Consider the following 19,491-nt stretch of genomic DNA (forward strand, 5'->3'; position numbering starts at 1 on the left):
TCGTTATTCTCTGCATACCTACTCTTTATGCATTTCAAGCTGAGGGATAAATTTTCGCCACAAAGTAGCCGAAAAGCTGTGCAGACCCGGCGGCTCTGACACAGGCAGAGAAACTTCCTTGAGGGGCGGGAAAGGGGAGGTCGGGGGAGCTTTGACTGAGACCCGTTCGGGGCGAGGTGGGGGTTTTGGCTTGAGACTTAGAATCTTACCCTAAACGTCTAAGGCTCACATATAAGGCGACTAGGATAGAGCTTCTAGGATAGAGCATGTTGACAGCGCTAGCTAACGGCGGCTTGGGTTTTGTTTTCTTTCTGCTTGAAGGAGACGAGCCCTGAACGAGCCTATTTTTCCCTGTAGGTAATGGCACTTGAGGAGCAGGTACGGTCTGCTTTTTTTCCAGACCAGCGAGAGCTGGCAAAGAATATCGCTCAGCCTTTCAGGGCAGACGCAGCCTCTGCCGTTCGCACCGAAATCTTCCTTTTGCCACATCCACTCCCAGCTTGTGTTCTGCCCGCACACCGCCCTCCTCGGCTTCAGCCCCTCCAGCGATATGGCTGATTGAGGGAGGGGAGGCGGCGGCTGGGGTTTCATTCGACGCCCACCAGGGGCTGAGCGAGCCTCCTTCAGTGCGCAAACTCGGGGCACCACATAAAAGCTGGGCTGGCAGCTCTTACCCTGCCTCGATGGAGCCGCTACAATCGGGTGACTGGAGAAGCAGTTAGCAGCAGCGCCATAGACTAGCGTACCCCCACACCTTGGCCAGAGAGTTTGGGGCTCTAAACAGCTGCTGCTGCGGCAAGAGGGAGCCGAGGTGAAGGGATCTGGCTAGCTGGTTGGACGCAAAGGAGGCGGCTGTAATGGGGCATTGAGTGAGGGAGGAGGGGGGCGATTAAACGTCTTGTGACCATGGCGGAGTCTATGGGTATTTTTTCCTGTCTAACTCTTCTGTGCGTGTGTCTCTTGTTTCTCTCTTTCTCTCTCTCTCTTTAGGGCGCTTGGCTGGGGCTGCTCGCTCGGGTTCTGCCTGTTGTTGCGCGAAATGGCGGCTGGCGTCTTGGTGGGTTTGGTTGTCGGTTTTTTTGTGTAGGTTTTCTTTTTTTTTTTTTTTTTTTTTTTCCTCCTTCCCCTCCTATTCCCCTCCCCCCACTTGGGCCTTGGCTGCGGCTCCGCAGCGAACCGCGGCGGAGGCTGAGTCAGGAGGGGGGAGGGAGCTGCGCGGGAGCCAATAGGCAGGGCGGTCAGAGTAGCACGGTGTGTCCTGATTGGCTGGCGCTGACATCATCCTGCAGCAGGGGCAGCCGCAGCTGGGCAGGGCCGGGGAGCTGCCGGGGGAGGTTGGTGCTCAGGGAGAAAACGGGCGCCATGATTCCAGCGCGAGGGAGGACTTCGCAGGCGGGGGATCCCCGGGAGATGATGACAAGGAAAACACGAGCAGGCCTTGGCTTCTCCTTCTCAAACAGTGCTGGGGTTGTGAGGCGAGGAGCGGGAGAAGAGGGAGAGAGGAGCAACTCGTGTTTGCTTTTGTAACTGCGTCAGTTCAAGATGGCGCAGGGTCTCCCTGGAGAGGGAAGGGAGTTGCACGTCCGCCGGAGGTCATGTGACCGCGTTGCATTCTTGTGGGGTTTGGCTGCAGACCAAGCTGGCGGCGGCGACGACTGCCCGGGAGAGTTCGCGTTTCCCTCCCCCTCCTCGCACGACGCCGCCGGTGCCGCGCTGGTTCCCATTTCCCTTCCCCCATTAACCTTATGCACGAGGGTGTAGCTGCCGCTGAGGAAGGTTCTCGCTTCTCTTCTTACTCTCCACCCATCTCCAGGGTGTAGCTGCTCTCGGGGGAAATTTTCCATTCCGCCCCCTCTATGCGTAAGGTTTTATCCGCCGCAAGGGAAAGTTTCCCTTCGGCGCCTACTCGCTCCGCCCGAGCGTGGGAGCGGGCGATGCGCGGGCCCTGACAGCCGCCGGGTGCGACAATGTAGATGGCACCCGGTTGCTCAGCTGCCCTTTCCTACCTGCCAGTTCGGTTCCCCGGATTAATTTACTTAGAATCGGCTTAAGCGATGTTTAAATGACCTCATTAAAACAGCTGAGGAAAATGCACAGGCTATGCGGAGTTGCTGTTCTGAGGAGGAGGTCATCCTATTTCCAGTGTTGCTTTGCCGGGGGTATGGGTGGAGGGCCTAAGGGAAAATCTGAAAGTTATACATGACTTTATTCTATTTGAATAGAACTTCGTTGTGGAAAAAGCGGGTGAATATTATTTTATTTGTGTTGTTGTTTGATCCTGTTGTAGGAGTTGAGCAGCTTTTCTGTAGGGTGGTGTGGTGTGTATTACAAACTTAGGCCGTGGATGGCCTGCATCCTTAAAATTGAGATTGAGTATATACTTGGTGAAAAAGCTATGGTACATAAATATCGTGAAAATACCCTATGTCTTACTTTCTGAGATTCATAAGAAAATGAACTTGTCACACAGGTTTGGATAGGCTTGGAAGCTTAACAGATACATTTTCTGAATCATTTTTGTTTCAGTATTCTAATGAGGGAGGAGGGGAAGTGAAAAATGTACGTTTTTCAGTTCTTACACTTTGAGGAATGCAGTGTGTATTACTGTGTGGGTGGGGTTCTTGTGTGTGTTTTCAGAGCAATTCATTGCTAATTCCTGTATCTTACTCTGTGTAGCAGGAAGTAAATTTAGCCTCTGCATCTAACCCAGAGAACAGATTAACAGGTAAAATTACTGGTCGTGGTTTGCTCAATTTAGGAATGTTCCACAGTGATGCTTCTGTTATCTTTCACTAGATAGATGTGAATTACTTTTTTTTTTCTCAGCAATAGTGATCTGATGGGGCACAAAGCTTGAATATTGGGTGAGTGCTTTGTGTGAGAACTACTGGAATTAAAGTTACTGAGTACATGACTAATATAGAAGGCTCCTGTATAATAGATGATATTTAATATGTGTTACATAAGTGGATAGGGTGAGGTGGAGCCTTGTTACATAAGACCTGACTGGGGAGCTCTTGTTAAGTAGTCCATATTAGTTGCAGATACAGCCTGCAAGGCATCTGTCTGTTGTGGGGGGGAGGGGTAGAAGAACAGGATTGGAAGCATTTATTAGTGCCACATTTTTCCTTTGTAGGTTATATAAAGGATATGAGGAAAGAAATAGAGGAGACAGTAATTAAGGATCGCACAGTGTTAAGCTCTCAAGTTCGGAATTTGATTTGAGCCTAGCTTTCAGAATATAAGATGTGCTTCCTGAAAGAACAGCCCCCTCTCCTCTTTTTTTGAGTGTCAGATGGTGTCTGTCAGCTGAGCATTGCATCAGCCAATTTTGTTATGTGCAGACTATTATGAAGAGCAGGACTCTTGAATGCTAGAGCTCGAGAGGCTGATTGTTTTATAAAAGAAAAAACCCACAAAAGTAAACAACCAACCAGAAAAAAAAAAACAACCCAGCAAACCCAAAACCTACAGGAAATTGTTATGAGGAGGCAGTTGGTTTGGTGAACAAACATTTAAGTAGATTGCTGATTATTCTTGTGTAAGCATAGTATGATACAAGTTAAATACTCCCTTTTTAATGGAAGCTTCCAGAGAGGCTTTCAGTGTACAATGGTTCTTTTGATAGAGAAGTGATTTGTTTGGGACATGACACGTTAAATATTTTGTTGCAGATATGTTAGATGAAGAACATTGTTTTGAAATGAAGATAAGGAAAAAACACAATTCTGTTTCATCAGTACTTGCATGTAGGTATCTGTTCCATAATTAGAAAATAGGGAGTAGCTGCCTTCTTGCTGTAAGGGAGCAGTTTGAATGCTTATGTTAGAGTAGTGTATGTAGAATACCTGGAAATCAGAAGTTCAGCTGTTGCAGCTAGACCTTTAGTTCTTTTAAAGTACCCTTTTAGGTAGCTCAGTAGCAGATTTTGCTTTGAAAATTAATTACTTTAAAGGTCTATATCTAACTGGTAGTTACTGCAGCACCACTTGAATTGAGGTGTCTCTCTGTAGCTTTTATGAAGCTAAAGAAATGAAGGCAAGTTTTAATAAGCCCATAATATTTCTGTTTCTTTCATGGTCATAGTATTAGCTGTTCTTAGAGAAGCAGTATTAGTTATCTTCAAAGAAGCAGTGAGTCCAGCATAGTTGCAGTGCAGTTTCAAAGCTATGATGGTTTCTGAATTGCTTCTGCTGCAGTAGAGAGGTAAAGAACTAAATGTGCATACTTACTTTGAGACTGAAACCTCGAGGAGGGGATTTGCCTAAACACTCATCTAATGAAAACTGCGTCTTAATCTTGAAGATGAGGGGAAAGACAGGACCTGTAGGAGAGGGAGATGGTGTAAAACCAGGCATGTAGCTTGTATTTATGGTACCATGCCAGGGAGAGAGAAACAATTTCTAGTGAACAAACAGTTCTTTCCTTTTAATAAGAATATTTCAGTTGGCTGGATGTTCTCCAACACTTAAGGCTTTTGGTTCAGACTTGTCATGATAGCCTGTCTGTGCTTGTATATGTGGCCTGTGCTTTTGCTGAGGCCTGTTAAACACTCTTTCCTTTAGCCTTACAAATAACTGATTTCCAAGGGTATGTAGGGGAGAAGGGAAAGGGATATTAACAGTGTAATGGATCTCAGTGTGCATTAATGCCATAGTTGAAACAGTTGAAGTGTTGCTCATGCTGAAAGATGATCCTGCATCTTTTCCCAGCTGTTCATTCTTTCTTCTGCACCCCCTCTTTTTTTGATGGTGCAAGTTATATGAGAAGAATGGATCTCGCGTAAGCCTAAGTGTAATGGGTAGGGTTTTAATGTGAATGTTCATTGCCTGGCTTTACAAACACTCCCTTCTTAAACTGGATTAGGAAGAAGCAGTTGCAGAGAGAATGGAGATGTGCAGGTCTTAAATTGGTAATTTTATCAGTGCATTTTCTTAGCGAAGGTGCAGTCCTTAAAGAATTTTGAGAGGCAGCTCCTAAAGGGGCTTGGCTAGTGCAACTAGAATCAATGCTTAATGAGTCAAATATACTCAAAAAGTGCAAAACCTTAGGAGTATTTAAGGTACTGCTAGATCAACCTGCAGTTGAAGGTGGCAAGATCATTTTGGATTCACTGAAACCAGCTTACAAAAAGAGGTGAAATATTGCTTATTATAAACCATAGCCTAGTTAAGTGTTCAGGATTCTGGATCTAAGAAGCTTACTTTTTTTGAACAGTGTAAAACTTGAATAAGCTTACTTCCAGAAGTGGCTGATAAACTGATGGCTCTGGTAGTCAGTGAAGAATTACACTTATTGGATGAGTTCTGAGCTTGAATAACTTTCAAAAAGTTACACCTGTGGGTCACAGTGGTCACTAGGCAAATTAATGCTATTTGCATGTAGTAGAGCAGGTCTAGTGACTGCTAATTGATCAGTTTATCACCTGTGTGAAGACTCTGCTCAGGGCTTAAACAGCATCAGGACAGGGCAGGGACTTCTGTGCACATCACTTTAGGGTTTGTGCTGTGATAAGCTAGTCTTAAACTGAGACTAGTTAAGGTTTTTCTCTAGAAGGAAAACAAGTTAATTGTCTGGCTCTACAATTATTAACAGTTGAGTTCCTCACTTAAAAGATAAAGTTTAAAGCTGTTGTGTGGCCTGCTAATCGCAGGATTAGTGGGAATTTGCACCAAGTCCATCTCAGTGGTATGACCTCTGGGTAGTCAAGTGTGACAGTGGTGCGTGTTCTAGCGTTACCTTTTTTGAAGTAGTCTTTTTTTTATGAACTTCTGGTGGTTTTGTAGAGTAATATTAAGCTCAGTCAATGTTAATATGCAGGCGCTGTAAGCACAACGGTAGTTTTTGAGGATCTCTAGAAGATGGGGAAAAATCCTTCTACTTTCTGTGATGGGCTGTGCTAGAGTTAGGAAGTCACTGACAGTGGGCTTTGGCATCTCAGAACTTTATCTGAAGGTGGTCCTGCTGCATAAAAAGCAAATGTTAGTGTTACAAGCTTGGAAACCAGACAAAACTTTGCTGGTGTATTGGAGTTGTTATTAAGTACTGGACAAAAGAGGTTCCTTATCTCTGCTGAAACTTCTTACTGTGATCTGGAGTCTGGTCTTTCTTAATAGGAGTAGGGAACGACCACAGGCTCCACAGATTCCCTGTACTTCTGTTGTCAAGTATGGAAGCTCTGTCTGCTAGCATGTTAATGTTGCACAGTCATGTAGTCTTTTTGAATAAAAAGTAAAAATGCAGCTTGAGTACAAGAGTATTTTGTGTCTCTCAACGGGTTAGCTTTTGAAGACCTCTATAGTAAATCTGGATTTTTAGGACTCAAAACAGTTTCAGAAGTACAGAATTCTGGTGGCAGAATGGTATACTCAGATGTGCACAGGTCATTGATAGGTGCCTGATTCAGTGTTAGTGCAACTGCTATAGACCAATGAAGCAGAAGTCCAAAATTTCATTTTGTGAAAGGTCTGGTTTCTGTTAAAAGTGGTGGGGAAGGCAGAAAAAGAACTCAAGCTGAATAGCTATCTGGAAAACAGGCACATAGTTTCTGTGCTAAACTTATTTTCCTTGTTTCCCATACCCTCCTGCCTTACTAGATTAAAAGACAGTCATGGGATTCCCCAAATTTAATTGCAGTGGAAAAAAGATAATGAACAACAGTTGCAAAGCTGTGCTACTTTTTTAGTGCAGGCAAATTGATTCCTCTAAGAGCCTTGACTGTAGCTGCTCATGAGACAGTAATTTAGTCTTTTATCAGCTTTGTTCCCCAGTAAGTCCCAAACTGTGCAATGGTTATGGTGCTTCATTTTGAGCAACAATGTTTGTGGCCCAGTGTTGTCAGGCTTATGATTGATGTAGTTTTAGCTGCTTAAACGGGGTCAGTTGTCTCAAACTGCATCCAGGACTATGGGCCTTCTGATTAGAAAACTTAATAGGAGTATGTTACAGCTGTCCTGAGTTAGAGGATTACTCTTCACAAAATTAAACTATTACTTTTATCAGGGTGGTGCTACACTTTGAATTCATCTCCAGAGCTGTGCCCCATTACCCTGACATTCATATGCTGCAGCCAGGTCATGAGCTTATAAAGGCATGCTGGGCAGTTGTCAGATCCTATTTTTAAACTGTTTCTGAGAAACACTTGTGTCTTCTATCTCTGCACAAGCATAGGAAAGGCTATACTTAATGTAGGAGCCACAGTGTCTGGGCTTAGCTAGCAACAAATTTTGAACTTGAGTGTCTGCTCTTCAGAGATAGTAAAGTTGAATTGACACTGCCTTCTGTAGGTGAAGACAAATAATGGTAACTTGGAAATAGTGGGCAGTTTGCTACAGCTACCTATAATACACAGGTGTGTGTGGTGCTTGATAGAATAGCCAAACTTTCAGCAGGAATCCTTATGGCTACTGTCAAAGGACTTGCTTTGCTATACTTAATGAAAAATACAATGTGAGTTAAGAGCTGGAACATTTTAAATTCTCTTTGTGAATCTAGAACATAGTGGTTTTGTTTACTAACCTGCTACTGATTTGCAGTAACACCTTTACTACAGTTGTGTGATACTACTGTGCACAACATTTCAGTTTTCACTAATGCTGAAAAATTGCATCAGAATGCAATTGGGTTCTGTATGCAAGTGTTAAAAGGTTTTTTTCTCTTTGTGCCCAAGATAATCTACTTCAGACCAGGCAATACAAACACTGAGTATTGGTGTTAACATACCTGTACAATATGTTACTCTGTTAACATACTAGGGAGGGAATTCCAAATCAAGGGGCTGCTTCAGAGAATATATATTGCATAGTTTGGGACAAAAATAAAGACTACTGATAAAGCGTTTAGACTTGATTCTGTTTATCTTTTAAGACTGTCAGGCAGGAATGTTTCAAACTGGACTTTTAAGTACTATGAACAGGAGGAATTACACATGGCAGAATCAACATACTGAGTTTTACATGTCTTAGAGCTCTTTGCAGAGAGTCCACAAACTGCTGCAGTTCCTAGTGTAGACCTAATTGGTGGGAGAGAATTAACTGTTTCAGAGCATTGTTAGGACTGTAAGCTGAAAGCTGTAGCTAAGCCTGTATGACTTGGAAATGCATTTTCTGGTGGTTTTTTTGTTTTTTTTTTTCTGGAAGAGACAAGCTGCTGCTCTACACTTGCCAGCATATTGTTCGGTAAAATACATTGGCCTTGGAAGTGCAGCTGTTTGTCTTCTTTTTCAGTCATATGACCACTTAATAATCCTGTTTCCATTTAAGTAAATCATATTGTATGTTAACATAAGATACCTGTTAACAGATACCCGTTAAAAAGAAGAGCAGCTATCTAAATTTTGCCTTGTAGGCTGTGTTAGTTCTTGTATGAAGGAGGGAGACTTAACGTTGGACCTGCTGTAAACTCATCCTATAGTTAGCAAAGTAGTGTAGTCTGAGGAGTGTGATACTTTCTGCATGTGATATCCTAAGTCTGTTGGCTTAAACTTGCCCTTTATTTTCAGTAATGAAGTGATCCTGCAGTGTCTTCTAGCACTGTTTCCCTCATTTAAAACAACCCCCCTCGATACTTCTGTAACGTAACAAAAATGTTTCATGTACTTGAGTCCTCTTCAGTTTAATGGTTCTGCCTGACCTAGTCTTAGCAGAACTTTAGGGTTATGTTTCAAAACTTCTCATATGATTTATCCTCATTCTTTCTATGTGTTTTGTAAAGAACATCACAAGTAAGTAGGTACTGAGCTATGAACAAATGCTCCTGTCTAGAAGTCACTTGGAAACGTCTGCAGATGCATAAAGCATAAAGCTTGGATTTTTCTTCCTGTAGACAGCCTGTGTATTTATCAGGAAGTGTCTTGCTCTGGGTGCCTCTTATTTTTGCTTGAATTGTGTTGACCAACAATTACCTACTGATTGCACTTTATAAGTAAACTCTACATTATAAGTAAACTCTACATCCTGTTTAGAATAGGATGTACATATTAGTAAGTGTAAAACATCTGTTGCATCTTCCTAGAAATAGCATGTTAGAGTCTTGGATATTTCAGCCTCGCAGCTGTTGAGAAGCCATTCTAAATTTAAAATCCAGAGCCTTTAAGAGATGTCTGAATTAACAGTTCAGTCTAGGTAGTGGGGTTTTTTACATAATGTAAGAGTGAGCATTGTTTTGGTGGTGGTACTCTTATCCTTCTGCATCATAAGTCCATGCTATCATAACAGACCATCAAAGAGTAAAAAAAAAAAAACCAAACTGGTTGTCTATCTAAATAAGTCCAGTAGACTTTGGTGGGGCTTTTGTGTATTTGAAGTTGTTGTCTGAACCTGGATTTTGGTTATGTCCAGTTCGCACTGCAGCGAAGGGAAGGTTTCTTTACTGCTTAGGATCACTTTTACTGTAGCTCATAAGCTGAAATGTTGCTCCGCTTGTCATACAATAAAGATTAAATGCTTCATTAGGATAATTTGCTTTTTCTTTACACAAATTTAAGCATTGATTTATTTTTTTTTAAACATGTTTTTTTGAGTCCCATTAAGCAAGAGCGTGTCTGACTTGTGATACCTTTTTGAAGCTTCTTTAGTATCAGATACTTTTGTTCTGATTGGAAATGCTTGAAGGGGGACTCACGGCCTTTTTGACTGTTGCAGGTAAAAATAAGAATGAAATCAGTTCTTGTGCAAATAAGCTTCACAATATATACCTGAGATCCGTTTAGCCTGTTTAAAGTAAATGTTCTTTGGTACATATAAAACAGTTAAAACACAAAATATGTGTAGATATACATGAATGGCTGCTTAGTATTGTTTAGAATTACAGGTAATCCAAAGGGAGGATGGTGGAGGCCTCTATAGAGGTAACTGCAGCTCTTTAGGGCTAGGAATGGAAGAAGAGATGGGTTGAAGCAACCCATGGGTGTGTTCCTGATGTTAGCTGGAGAACAGTTCCTGGAAAAGTGTTGTCATCAGCATTTGAGGGTTCTAAAGCTTTTGTTCATTAAAAAATAAAGCCGGAATCAAGTACATCATTGTTTGAGGTACTGCCCCTAACTGCAGCAAAAGGGTGGGCTGAACAAAGGGAACCCTGACTGAAATCTGGCTTTGGAAAATCAGCAGGCGTAACCTGTAGTTCTTGAACATCATACAACTTTGAAGTACCTCAGGGCTATGTCTAGAGTAGATCATAGAAGATGAAAATGGGAGGCACTGTATGCAACTGCAGAATTCAGAAAGGCCCAGTTTAGAGGGATTCTGCATGTGAATGTCTTTCAAACAATTGCTAAATCACATGATCTATCTGTTGTGTAACAGGAAAGCCTGGGGTTTTTTTTCATTCATCTTACAGAGCTCATAGAGGGAAATGCAGATTGGATTTGTATTTAACTATAAATTCCTTCCTGTTGCGAACTCGGGTCTAAACAATTACGGATTTCTGGCACTTAATCTGCCGTGTGGAATACTTCAGTTTCCTGCCCATATGTGAAATTTCAGTAAGCTTTGGAGACTTGTGGTAGAGAGGGTGACTGAGAGCCATGTTTTTGTGGGGTTAGTAAATTACTCCATGATTTTCTCCTTCCCCAGCTTTCTGGATGGGTACAACAACTTACATGTACTATAGTATATCACAGTCAACAGATCATGTGTATAGATTAGCAATTTAGCATGTAAGACCTGTTTAAACTTTCTATTTTCAAACTTCAGGACTCTTGCTTTCAAAACTTGATAGTTTTGAATGACACCCTCTTCTTTTGAAAAATCAAAACAAAATTCCTGGGTTGGAGGCTAGCTCACAGAATGGCAATTTTATGCCTAAATTTCCATCTGCTTACCAGACTTGTCCAAAATCAGCTTTGGGTTTCCTATGCAATAAATATATAGTGTGAAGTAGATAAAGAAGCTGTGGAAACCAGGCCAAAAATGAGTAATATTGCTAAAGAAAGAGCAGCACACAGAAAAAGGTGCTTAACTAGGTCCACCTTTTATTTTGAATCATATTTTGGAACTAGGATGTTTGTGCCTAATCTACTTTTGTAGCTTTCTGAAAGAGAAGGTGCTTGAACCACCAGATTGGTAGCCTTGTTTATAGTGATAAGGCTTGAAAGCATGCCTCTGAAGTCCTGCAGATGACTTGTTTTGTGTCTGCATGGCATAATCAAGCTCTTATTCTTTAAAACTTATGTAGGAATTCACTTCCATATTTATAGATGGAAGTAGAAAAAAAACTTGGTTTAGTGCAGACTGCTTTCATACTGTTGTGGAAAATGTTGCTGTATGTAACTTTTTTCTAGCCTGTGTAATGTACATTAATTTCTTCTACTAGCTATTAATTTATGCTGTTTAGCTTCAGGTTTTCTCCAGAACACTGTATTCAACTTAAATATAAAGGTGTTTGTTTTCTAATGTGAAAGAGAAACTGTGCTAAACCTCCTCATTTTTTTTGTCACATAGAAAGAGGTCCTCGAAGTGTGCAAGCTAATGCTTGAGCTCACAAGCCAGAATAATCTTGTAGCTTGTAGTTTTTGATTAACTAAGATGCTGGCAGGAAAAAAAAAAAGTTGTAGTTGAAAAATACAGCTGGTAGCAGGCTCAGCTCTACCCTCAGAAAAGTAAACTTTCCTACCATAATCTCCAGATATGTTTGGATAATGGTAAAAAGATACTGGGCAAAACCGAAGAGTTCTGTGACTGCTTGCCCAGAGTGCAAGTATTTCAGGCTTTACTGAGTACTTGTGTGGCTTAAATGTTGCAGCAATACAGTCTCAATTATTTTTAGGTTTGGGGAGCAGGAAGAGTGTTTGTTTCCTGTCTTCCCCTCTGCCCCAAAACCTTGGGTACCTTAGGCAAGGGGAGGTAGAGTAGCCAGCTGAGATGGTTTATCGGCTCCATTTGTCAGCACATTTCCTGACCTCCTTTGTAGAAGGTGTAGTACAGCCACTGCAGTATCACTGCAGCACTTCAACAGTATTCTTTCTTTTCAAACAACACAAAGGCATCAAGCCTCTCAACTGAAACAAGAATGCAGCTTACTTATTAATTGTATATGGATAGCCCCCAAAACATGGCTATTAAGTTAATAACTAGAATTACTCCTTTTCCAGTTGCTGTCATGGGAACTTTGATGCTATGGATAGGCATGACTAACATGAGAAATCAGTGAAACTGCATACTCTAGTGCCTCTTAGTCATTATAATATGAATATATTTAGGTAATTATTAATGTCTTTGTATCAGCTGCTACTTCTCTCATGCATAGGCACAAATTACTCTTACTTGTAGTTTTTTGTGCATACATCACTATAAAGCAAGGGAATATGATAACTTGGTAACAGTACCCATCTAGATGGAGCTTCCATGAACTGCTTAAAAAAATAGAACTTAAAAAAGAAACTCCTAAATTGCTACTTTGATCCATGGAGGCATTAAGAAATTCATAGCAGTTTCTAGGACTTTCTCTTAAGGGACAAATGCAAAAAAACATGTATGAAGCTCGTTCCTGGTACCATAAAAAGTGTGTAAGACCACCATTTTCTTGTGTAAGTTGCGTAAGCAGCAGTACACAGGTATTAAATTTATGAGGAAGTGTCTGGGGCTGTTGTATGGATCTTGTTATATTTGCAATCAGTGTGCATATACCCTTAGTATAAATAATATATTGTTCCTGAGAAATCAATCTGCAGCAATCCACCTAAAAGTATGCAGCCTCTTGGCAGTGTAAAGCATGTGCAGAACAGGCCTGGAATCACTCAGGCAAGAAGCAGATAATTACTAGCTTTGGCATGCAGAATTGTCCCCATGTGTAGAGCAAAGACAGAAACATCAGGCTTGTCCTAGCATGCTCCTCCAGCAGCTAAACAGAAATGTCACTACTGTGTTCAATTGTGCTTTGCTTCTGGATCCCTATGTATTTTCCACTGTTTGTTTTCCCCTTAGCAGAGGTGGTTATGTTCTGTTTGAGGATGTTGTTTTGCACTTTGGTCTGGGGTTTTGTTTAAATTAAAGTTAGGATTTTAGAAAACTGAGCAGATCTCAGCTGCTGACTGTGATTCTTCATGCTGAAGCAAAAATTTCATGTTGGTATTAGCTGTCTTGGAAAACTAGCAGTGTATGAAAGGAGACTGGTAGTGAATACAGTTTTCAAAATCTTGAACTTTGGAAAAAAATAAGTGTCTACTTACTTCTGGAAGACTTGAACCATCTTGCATCACTGCTTAGGCACAGACAGTAAAACCTTAATCCTCTGACATCTGAATCACGCTAATTCATTAAAAAGTCATAGTAGTATGGTCATTGGACTACTTAGAAAGTTGAGCAATTTCATGTGCACACAAATACATTTTTAATTTGCAGATGTGAAAATCTATAATTTTGCAGCTAATTAAACCTTTTAATTGGTAATTCTACAGCCTTACTGTGTAGTTTGCAGCTCTATCCAGGAAGTTATAATTTTCTTAGAGTAATTTATTACTAAATTACTAATAAACAAGCAATTGTGTGACTTAGTTGGACACTGGTAGAACTGCCCCAATCAAAACATAAAAAGAGGAATAATTTGTTATTAAAGTCTTCACATAAACTAAAGCAGTGAAGCACATGAAGGACAGGGGCTTAAGTCAATGTATGTTTCCTTCAACCAGTAGGGTCTGCTAACTGCACATCAGTCCATTGCGGGTATTGAAAGTTCCAAGGGTAATCAGCACTGGTAGCATGACTTGTGTAGTTCTTGGTATTTTTTGTTTCCCTGAAGTCTCACTGCTAGAGGTAGTAGAACTCTGGGTGCAAAGGGAGTCGTGCAAAGGGAATCATGCATAGTTTTATGCTTCAGAGTAAAGCTTCTTGCTGCTTGTATGAGGATTCACCGAAATTACATCCAATACTTTCATGGGAAATGAGTATTAGAGGGTGGGGGGCTTAGGTAGGTGTGGTTTAAGAAGTTTGTTTGAAAATGAGCCTTTCACAATTCCCAATTCTTGTCAGATCATACGTACTTCAGAACTGTGAAACAGATGCGATTTAGCCAGGTATAATGTCACCTATTTGAAAATACCAGTTAGAGGCTGAGAATGCCATTAACTAGCTCTAGAAGACTTGGGTAAATTTTTCATGTTGAGGTCACTCTGAACTGCTTTAACCTGAGTTTATGAGCATGCACTGCTGTCATTGCTTCTAATTACACTAACATCTGAGCAGAAAGGAAGAAAAAAAAGCTTGTTGAAAGCATTTTCTATTGAAAGATCAATAAAAGCAGGAAGCGAGTTGTAAATTGATGTGTGCACCTAACAAGATTAAGGGAGTGCATTAACATGAAAAGGCAACACTGAACTGGGGAGGTGGGAAGGAACTGGTGAGATAAGAGAACATGAAATACAAAAGTGTAGTGAGCAAATTCAATAAGAGAAGGTCCTATGATGAAGATAGTCACCTTTAGCAACAGTGAAAGAAAAGGAAGCCTTAAATGAGAAGCTTGTGAAAATAAAAGGCTGCAAGCTAATGACATCTGCCATCAAAAACTCAGTGCAGAACTCTTCTGGATCTGGAAGCATAGGAGTGACAAAAATGGTACTGAGCTGGTGAGTTTGTTAGCATGGCCTATGGGCTTGAAGAGTCATGGAGCTGTTGCAACTAGCTAAAAGAGTAATGAATTGGATAGTAACCCAACAAAGTAAAAAGTGATAGCAGTAGGGCCATGTTGACTGTGACTGAGTTTATTAGGGTTGGAACACTGCCAGCTTTGAACCATACTAGGTAGTATGTCAGGGCCTGTTGTGAGTGAGGCAACAGTGGCTTAAGGCATTATCTCTGGCTGTTCTTCACCATTCCTATGGGTTATTGTTGTAACACCAAAGTTTAGTGCTCCATTATCTCAGTTGTGTTGATTATTTGTAAGAGCATGCTTTGAGCAAGGGATTGATCTTATCAATAAAGAGGTCATTATCTCCCACCCTTCAGAGTAATTTTTGAGCTCAGCCTCAGTATGGTTCCAAGATTCATAAAAATGAAGGGGGACCTATTGTATTTTTGAAATGGCATCCCTCCAAGCTTTTATTGCTGCAGAAGCACCTCTTCCTCCTTTCTTTACTTTTATATATAAAGTTTCAAACACTCTGCCATGGGCAGGGACACCTTCTGGTAGACCAGGTTGCTCAGTTCCCTGTCCATCTTGTCCTTGAACACTTACAAGGAGGGGACATTCACAACTTCCCTGAGCAACCTGTTCCAGTGTCTCACCACCTCACACTAAAGAATTTCTTCCTAATACCTTAATCCACCCTCTCAGCTTGAAACCATTCCCCCTTGTCCTATCACTTCACACTTTTAAAAGTCTCTTCCCCAGCTTCCTTGTAGGCACCTTCAGGTACTGGAAGGCAGCTATAAGGTCTCTCCAGAGCCTTGCCTTCTCCAGGCTGAACAAGTACAACTTTCTCTAGCTTGATGTCATAGGAGAGGTACTTCAGCCCTCTGATTATCCTTGTGGCCTCCTGGACTTATTTCAACAAATCCACGTGCTTCCTGTGCTGGGGGCTCCAGAACTGTTGGCAGGACTCCAGATTGGGTCTCAAAAGGGTGGAGCAGAGAGGGTCAATCATCTCTCACCTTGCTGGTCATGTTACTTTTGATGCAGCTCAGGATATAGTTGGCTTTCTGGGCTGCAAGTGCACGTTGCTGGCTCATACTGAGCTTGTCATCCAGCAACACCCCCAAGTACTTCTCCTCAGGGCTGTTACCAAAGGCATGTTGTCAAATACTGCCAAGATAAGCTCCTAGATATAGTCTCATTAATTTGTCACAATTTAATAACACTTTCTTCAGAAAATGAAGCTTGGATCTTTACTAATGGCATAACAAGAAATAAATTAGGCAACAGTATGTGGCCTGTAATTACAAGCTTTATAAAGCATAGGGGTCCAGTGGCCCAGGCAGTCTGTTCTGACATTTCTCAACTTTCCCATGCTAGATTTAATGATGTTACAAAACATAATAGAGATGAGTAGAACTGGATTTTCTGCAAGTCTGTTTCTTCTGAGCATCAAACGTTTTTCACTTTCATTTCATGGATTAAAACAATGCAATTAAAACAGCTTAATGACAGAGCAAGTCATCTTTTCATAGACATCTCCCACCATCCCCCTTTCCATTGTAACTCCAGTACCTCATGAGTTACTAGTAATGCTGGCAGAGACTAATATTTACAACTCAGGCTCTTTTTTGAATACGGGCTTCAGTCTTTAGCAAATTAAAACCAGATGGGAACTGCAGGGAGCAGAATGGAATTTAATTCTATTTAGTGACTTGTGATGTTAACAAAACTCTGGGTATTGTTATTTTGTGTAGAAAATGGCTTGTACCTTGCTCCTGTCTAAGCTTTCTTTTGCCATGCTGGGTTAAGTGTTGTGAGCCTTCACTGAGATACATTGCTTTATTTCCACTACAAGGGTAGACTGTGGTATAAGCATATGATAGATTTTCTTAAATAAAAATTTTTCAAGTAAAAGGATTGAAAGCTGGTAAATCCAGCTAGAAAAGGTTGTTTTCTCAATCTTCTGGCACAGCTGATGAAAGTGTTTTGCAATGTGCAAAGCACCTCATTTCTCCCTTAATTTATCTAAGCTGAAAGTAGATAGAACACGAAAGGAATACTCAGTGGAATCTGTCAAGGGATGTAGGCTGTCACCTGAACTTAAGTGGTTCTAGGATCTGTAATGCAGAAAGGAGAAGCGTTTTTTCGTGCTGATAATGCTGTGCTTTTTACTCTGGTTGATGCCATCTCAGAGGAGAAGATTAAATACATTGAATCACAGAAACGTTGCTTCCTGCTCTGGTTTGGGATTTCCTTCCAGCTCTCCTCTCTGTAGCTGCAGGAGCAGGTTTTGCGTAGTGCGTGTGCTCAGGCAGGAACTTGCTGGAGACGAAGACAGAAGGCAAACAGTTCTGCACAGAAGTAATAGTTTCTGACTCAAATTGTGTGGTAGTTGTCAAAAGATCATAGGGTGTGGCAGGAACTACTGTGTCTAATGTTGCTGAGAATTTATCCCTTCGTGATTTGCCTAAATGTGTATCATCTGCTAATATCATTTAATATATGAAAGTCAGGGGAAGATTTGTTGTTGCTGTTGTTTTTTAGCCATTTGAAACCTGATAGTATGCAAAAATTCAGTATGGTAGAATTGTGGGGTTATTTTTTTCCTAGTTGCTCAATCTTCCATTTTTTTCTGATTTCTCACAGAAGGAAAGAAAAGATCCTTGCAGAAGAAAAAGCTGTAGCTTCAAAAAGATTAACTTGGAAAACTGAGCACTGGCAATACACTAAAGCTTCAAATTACTACCTAGTTTCATTAGGAATTAAAAATACATAACCTTGGGAATTAGAGTAGTATATCAATAAAGTATTTTGAGAATGTACCTGCACCATATGGCTGTTTACTTCCTAAAAGAGAAATATTGCTAACAGTTTTTCAGGGTACTAAATTTCAGTGTCAGTTGTAAGATTTGTGGTTTTACTATAAACAGAAACTTGAAGAGAATTGACATGAACTCTGCTTCTCCAGTAATTTTTCTTGATAAACCAAATCTTACAGCTTCAAGAGGCAAACAGTAAAGGGGAGGTAGTCAAATTTTTAGGCAGATAACTCCAATGAATTGAACCTCTAAAAGGAACAGCCATATAATAACCAGTCTTTGTTCCTTTTCTTTTTGATCACTTTAAGTCTTGCACTCCTGTAATGTGGTGACGTGTCTTCCAGTGCTTAGCACTGCTGGTCTGCTGTTTACTGGGAAGCATATGCCTCTGAGACCTAAGTTCAAGGACCAGTCTAAGGACTCCAGTGTCTTTATTGTGCTGTCTCTATGATACAGCACAGCTGTTTGTGTTGGAAATGTGTCTGCTTTGGAAGTTCTTCCTCTTTTCAGGCAGTCTTATTAGATAGGTGAAAATGCTTTTGAAATAAATACAGAGAACCTTGCATAAGCCTTCTGAATGTGGAATAATGTGAAACAGATACTCCTCTGTGCACTTTTCTCACTTGCTACTTCAGATCTCCTGTCTTGCTACCCCTCAGTGCCAGAGGAGAGCTCTGGAGGAAACTCCCATTTCCCTCCTACTGCTACTAGGTCCAGTACTTGGAGAGCAAACAGTTCGTTTTGGTGAACTATCTTCTGGTGCTGTGTGGAGAAAGGAGAAGGCTTAAAGGGGCTGCCTAATTTTTTTTAATCTAGTGTCTTAAAATAAGAACACCTAGAAAAGCCTACATCATGGGACAATGTGAATGTATTTCACTTTGTAAGTCCTTCCCAGCACATTCCATGAAACAGTTCCCAGTGCCTTTGAGTTTTCATTTCTGGGCCCTAGTGATCCTAGGTCATGACCTAGCAGAGATACACTGGTACCTAGGAGATGCAGCTTCTTGCTCCATTTTTAAATACAGTTCTTCCTATATATTTAATTACTTAAGGTCCATGTAACTTTTTTGAGATAAGATTTTTTTTCAAACATTTTAAATAAAGATTTTCCTTATTAGTGAATGACAGCCATGTAAGCTAATGTTAGAGTGTGAATGTATGACTATCTGTTAAAGAAAAAGCATGTTTTTGGAGTGTGGTTTTTGGACTTCCAGACAGATTACACAAGCTCTAGAAGGCCCACCCCACATCCTGTGTAGAAAACCATCTCACAGAAATGCCCATTGTTCTCCAGGATTTTAAGTCACTGTATTTTCTGCCTCTCTTCTTTTTCAAAGTACTGTGTGGAAAGTACTAATGCAAAGAAACCACAGCAGCTTAACAAGTGCTTGGTCTTGCCAGCTACTGAGTGCTCTCCTTACTGAAATGGGGGTGGAGGTGGAGGGGATTAAGCATTATGCTCCATGGCTGAAGTATTGTGTTAGTAGAAATAGCTGAGAGTGTTTTATTAGCTATGTGAAACAATTGATAGTTGATGTACTTTGAGTGTGAAGTTTGTATACGGCCATGCTAGTGTTTACTGTCTTTGCAGAGGGGGAAATTACAGGGTACGTGGTTTGCTTTAATTGCTTCATTCCTATTCAGCCATTACTGCAATAAGAGAGAATGGAGTATCTGGATCTAACACTTTGCCAAAGAAATAAGATAGTGTTTTTGAATCTGTACCCATACTTACTGCTGAATTGTCTGCTGTTCCATCTGCAAATTAATGGCCCTACCCACAAATAAAGGAGCTATCAAGGCAAAAATGGTAAAACTCATTCACTCTTTCTGTTGTTATTTTGTTTTGTTTCATGTTTCACCTGTGTTATCATACTGGAACTTTTAAAAACTGTAGGTGCTATTTTTCATGTTCTATTTTCAATCAGAAAAGTGTTTCAATATGAATTGTAAAACCGTTGTATTATAGTTTCTTACTTTAGAAAAGCAAAACTTAAATTTATTAGTAGAGTTCAGTACCTATTTAAGACCAAAATGTGATAATACAGATGTAGTTCAGCATGAGGCTGCTCTGAGAGTGAGGCCACAACCTGCAGAATGCTGCAGT

At 40.8% G+C, this 19,491-nt stretch overlaps 1 long non-coding RNA gene across 3 annotated transcripts; it reads left to right on the forward strand.

Moving 5' to 3' along the window:
- The first annotated feature begins 677 nt into the window (after nucleotides 1-677).
- On the forward strand, nucleotides 678-17,351 carry LOC139791589 (uncharacterized). Of its 3 annotated transcripts, none has more exons than XR_011723971.1 (3): nucleotides 678-811; nucleotides 991-1,057; nucleotides 17,212-17,351. It is a non-coding gene; the product is annotated as an uncharacterized lncRNA (long non-coding RNA). The 3 variants fall into 3 exon arrangements; XR_011723970.1 differs by lacking the exon at nucleotides 17,212-17,351 and adding an exon at nucleotides 1,290-1,429; XR_011723969.1 differs by lacking the exon at nucleotides 17,212-17,351 and having other exon boundaries at nucleotides 991-1,144.
- Nucleotides 17,352-19,491: the final 2,140 nt, after the last annotated feature.

This window comes from Heliangelus exortis, chromosome 1 (genome assembly GCF_036169615.1).
Source record: "Heliangelus exortis chromosome 1, bHelExo1.hap1, whole genome shotgun sequence".
NCBI classification, from domain to species: domain Eukaryota; kingdom Metazoa; phylum Chordata; class Aves; order Apodiformes; family Trochilidae; genus Heliangelus; species Heliangelus exortis.